This window comes from Protopterus annectens, chromosome 10.part0 (assembly GCF_019279795.1).
Source record: "Protopterus annectens isolate FY-2018-M chromosome 10.part0, PAN1.0, whole genome shotgun sequence".
In the NCBI taxonomy this organism is placed as follows: Eukaryota; Metazoa; Chordata; order Ceratodontiformes; family Protopteridae; genus Protopterus; species Protopterus annectens.
Window position 1 is genome coordinate 1,627,112,306 of NC_056744.1, and position 5,000 is coordinate 1,627,117,305.

At 44.2% G+C, this 5,000-nt stretch overlaps 1 protein-coding gene across 1 annotated transcript in view; it reads right to left on the minus strand.

Annotated features, from left to right (window-relative positions):
- Window positions 1-5,000, minus strand: part of TAOK2 (TAO kinase 2) — a gene marked incomplete in the record, with an annotated part of 2,530,163 nt that overhangs the window by 811,988 nt on the left and 1,713,175 nt on the right.

A 5,000-nucleotide genomic window follows, 5' to 3' on the forward strand; every position in this document is an offset into this window, starting at 1 on the left:
TTGCTTATGGAATACAAAAAGCCACTCGGACACCAGAAAGTTTAGATTTGAGCGCTTTCGTTCGCACTTTTATTTCAAAGTAGTTGAACTTCTTCAGAAATCTTAACTAAGTGCATTCCAACAGGTATTAAATAGACACTGTGATGTCATTGTGACCTAAGTGTATGGGAGGTACCTTGTGTGGGCTGGACCCTTGGGGAGGGTGGCCAGGGGGTTACCTGATCCATTTTAGTACACATTTAATGTTGAGGCTTCCATTTAGGCCAGGGTGATTGTCAGCTCCCAATCTGATTTGCCACTTGAGTTCTCTAACTTCAAGCGGGGTGCTGGATTCCTCGCTAAAACTGAGGACTTTCTCTAGTACTAAAAAAGTGAATCCAGTGGGTTTTTTACACTGGATAGCATGTTTAGCTAGGGCATTGTTGTTGTCCATTCTTCGGATGGCTTGGTAGTGTTCCTTAATCCTGTCACTCAGCTTTCTAGTGGTCATGCCAATGTAGAAGCTGGGGCAGTGCGTGCACATGCTCAGGTATACAACCTGAGTAGAGTTGCAGTCGTGACTGCCTTTGGGGTACACAGGCTTGTTGTTGCCAATTTTGATGTACTCCGTGGTGTTGATATATTGACAGCAGCTGCATTGACCACACGGGTGTGTACCTTGTGTGGTGTCCTCTTTGTGGGAATTATCTTTCTTTTCAAAGAGGGCTTTGAGGTTGTACCCTATTTTGTGGGTGAACATGGGTTTGTCCCCTAGGTCCGTGTTGCAGCTTAGTATGTCCCAGTTGTGGGACAAGGTGGCTTTTATCTTATCCGCATCCGTGGAGATGGGGATGGGGAACCTGGGTAGAGGTCCCTCTTCATTTTTGCTGGGCTAACTGAAGTAGGGGAAACCAGTGCTGTCTTGGCTAGAAGGGAGTCACCAGCAAGAGTTTTGGTCAATCCTGCCTGATTTTGAGCAGAACTTTTAGTATTAGAGGAAGGGGAGGGAATGCACAGAGAAAGATACCTTTCCATGAGAAAGAGAGGGCATCCACTATCCAAGCCAAAGGACCAGGGACTCTGGCACAAAATGTTGGAAGCTGCCTTTTCAGATGGGAAGCAAATAGGTCTACTTTCGGAGTACTCCAATGGTGGACCATGTCCAAGAACACATCCCTGTGAAGCAACCATCTGTGTGACGAAGTCCAGGATCTGGTCAGTGAGTCTGTCACAAGGTTTCTGTCAGAGGGGATGTACACCACCTGAATGGTCATGTTGTGCCTTTCCAGTAAGTCCCATATTAGGAATGCCAACCTGCAAACGAGGTAGGATCTGACCCCCCCCCCCACACACACACTTGTTCACATACCAGAGCAGTCATATTGTCAGTGAACAACTTCAGTGGGCTTGGGCAAAGAAGAGGTCTGAAGGTTTGTAGGGCCAGGAGCAATACTCTCATTTTCCTTATGCTGATGTGTTCCTTTTCTGGGAGAGGAACCACCTTCCTTAGACAGTACATCTTCCCATGGCAGTGCCCCAGCCCATGTCTGAAGCATCTGTGCAAAGTTCTTGGACTGGATCCATAGGGTGGAGAGGTAGTCCTGTATTTAGGCTTACCTGTTGAGACCACCAGAGAATTTCCTTTTTCAAGCATGGGATCAAAGGAATGCGGAATTTCATAAGGTGTGAATGTTGGATCCAGGCAGACCTGAGGAAGCACAGCAGATTCCCTCATGTGCAGTCTTGCCAGAGGTACCATGGGAATGGTAGAGGCCATGAACCCTAGTACTCTGAGAAATTCCCTGGCTGTGATGTGGTGTAAAGGCAGAAGAGACAGAAAGTGTAAAGATCTTCTGCTTTTTGTGGTGGTAGAGATACTTTTAATATGTCCATCTGTATTCTGCACCCAAGGAAAATGTGGTCTTGGGTTGGAGAGAGGGTATAAGATTTTTTTGTAATTTACTGTGAACCCCAGGTTTCTCAGTAGGGAAATGATGGTCTGAAGATTGCATTGCAAGATCTGTGGGCTTGGGGCCTATAAGAGTAGGTTGTTCAGGTATGGGAATATCTGGTTTCCTAGTAGCCTGCAATGGGCAATAAGCAAAGCCCAACATTTGGTGAAAACTCTCAGAGCTGTACAGAGGCCAAAGGGAAAAGCAGAGAATTGAAAATGCCAGGATCCCACAGAAAAATGCAGATATTTCCTGTTATGTGGGTGAATAGGAATGTGCAGACAGGCATCTTTTATGTCCAGAGATGCCAAGAAACCCTGAGAAAGGAGAAGAGGGAAAAGGGTCTGGAGAGGAAATATTCCAAAGGAAGGGACCTTTAAGAATGTGTTGAGGTGGGGAAAATCCATAACTGGCCTCCAGGGGCCATCCTTTCTGGACACCAGGAACATCCATGAAAAGAGTCTTTTTTCCCTTGGAATTGGCAGGGACATTTTGAATGAAGCCCTGTAAGCAGAGGTTTGAGAAGAGGCCTGGGAAGAGATGTAGCTGATCTCGGGGGGGGGGGGGGTTGGGGGACACCTTAAAAGGTGGGAGTGGACTGCCAGACCACAAAGTATCCATTTCCTATGACAGAAATCACCCATTTGTCATGGGTAATGCCTTCCCACCCCCCCGACAGCTTTTGAGAGGCGGAGGGAGAGGGGGAGGGGAACAGAAGCAGGGTAGTCAGACCCCCTGGCTCTGTCAGGAAAGGGCTGCTTTTGTTGAAGAGGGTTCTGAGGAGCCCTGGTTCTCTGATGTCTCTTTCCTTCCCTAGAAGAGACTTACTGCTCTGGTGCTAGGAGTGGCTATGGACAAAGACAGGTTTTGAAGGAAAGTTCCTGTGGAACCTTGGTACTGGTGAAACCAGCAGTGTTTTAACTCCATGAGTTCCTTGGTCGTTTCCTGTAGGGACTTGAAAAGTGACGCAGCAACAGTGCCAAACAGAGAAGACTTATTTAGAGAGGCATCCATGAGTTTGGATATGAAATCATCCTGAAGTGGTTGAATTCTGAGCCAGGAAAACCTTCTAAGCACAGACCCTGTAGCAGTTGCTCTAGTACAGGCCTCAGCAGTGTCACAGCTCCATTTTATGTAATGTTTGGCCACTTGAAAGGAGGCTCCCAACCAAGGCAGGGCTAAGTTTTTTCTCTCCGACTCAGGAAGGTCTGAGATAGCAGCATTAGCCTATGACAATAATTCTAGAAAATACATAGTCATGCAAGCCTGGTAGTTTATAGCCCTGAAAGCTAAGGTTGCTGAGGTGCAGGTCTTTTTACCTAGTCTTTCCAAGGTTTTAGTTTCCTTGTCCGAAGGGAATAGGGAAGTAGAAGGGAACATCCTGGAAGGCTCGTCAGTAGCAGCTGAGATAAATGCTGGATCTGCTGCAGGGCATCCGAAAAGAAAATCGCAGTCCTCACGGACTTTGAACAGGTGGAGCTGTAGAAGAATTAGGCAAATCCTTTTGTAGCAAATGGTAGTACCTTTTTTGTATGTCTGAAATTTGGGTGGTAGCCAACTTGAAGTGCTCCCTCGTTTTCAAGATGGTTTCCCTAAATGAAATTTCTTCCATGTGGGACTCCGTGCCTACTGATCCCTCTTCAGGAGATGCATATTCTAAGGGAGAGGGTATCTGGGTTGAGTAGTCTACAGATTCTTCTTCTTCAGAAGAGGAATCCTGATGATTCAGGATCCCTAACTCTTTTCTGGGTGGACTGAGAGCCTGGGGAAGGAGGAAGCACTACTGAAGTCTGTTTAAGTGCAATGAAGGCCTGGAAAAGACTTTGAGAAAAGGCCTGAAATTCAGAAGGGGCCTCTTTAGTTGTGGATACATATGCATTTTAAAGCACAGGCACCTTATTTAGTACAGGGCAGAGATATTTACCTTGTCAGAACACAGCAATTCTGTAGTGCATTCTTGTACTTGCTCCAAAACAGTATTCTATTACATTACCATGTAAAGTACACAGTTATGTGCTCTTATAATCAATTTAAGAGATAAATACACATTTCTCCATACCTGTTGAGTAACAATAGCTTCGTCAAATGGCAATGACCGATATAGATGGTTGCTGTTCTAAGCATCTTAGTGAACAGCTTAATATTCTATGAAACACAGTGTAGTCAAAACAATTAAAAGGAATGCTCATGAGGGAGTCCATACCACAGGACTGATGTTTCAGTCAACCATTTGAACTCTAGCTTTTGTGGTTTAAAAGTCTGATATGTCGACCACTGGGTATTGCAAAAAGACTTTTTAATGAGATCACTGTATAGTAAAGTAGGGATGGGAATTTTACCCTTTTCCCCACTGTAGTGCAATCCTGAACTTGGTATAAATAATTAGCAAGGAAGCTTGCCCCCCCGCCCCCCTTTTGTATTTTTGACATCTTAAAACATTGACCATTTGGTCTTCATGTTTTGTGGTTCGGCATTCTGAAACATCGATCATGTAATATAGATCCAATGGCGACAGAACGCTATTTACAATGGATGGTTCAGATTCTCCCACACGTATCACATGCGTAATGCAATTCTCAGTGGCTAAGTTGAAGATAGGGATACAGGTACTGATATAAAGCAGCAGTGTTGTAGGCTCATCTATGGGTAAATTCACTGAACTGCACTGCAAAACCCATTTTGACAGCCACCAAGAATGGATAAGGTCTGCTCTGTTGAGGTGGAAAAAGACCTGAGGTTTTTTTTTTTTGGCTAGTTACTGAAACAACCTCTCTGAATTTCTTACACAAATCATTTTTTTTCCTGATATCTCCTTTACTTTCTCTTCATTTTCACTCACTCATTCTATATAAACTATTCAAAGGGCTTAGTGTTTTCCACTCAAAGAAAAAAAGCATCTTTAAACACCATAACCTATTTTATGTTAACTTTTTGCCAAATACAATACAGATGTTTATGATCAAAGCCTACAAACAATCACTTGCTGTGGAATTTTTTTTAGGTGTTAACATTTACAAACACCTTTTAATCAGTTTAAAGACAACCTAATTTTACATTTATTTCACATTA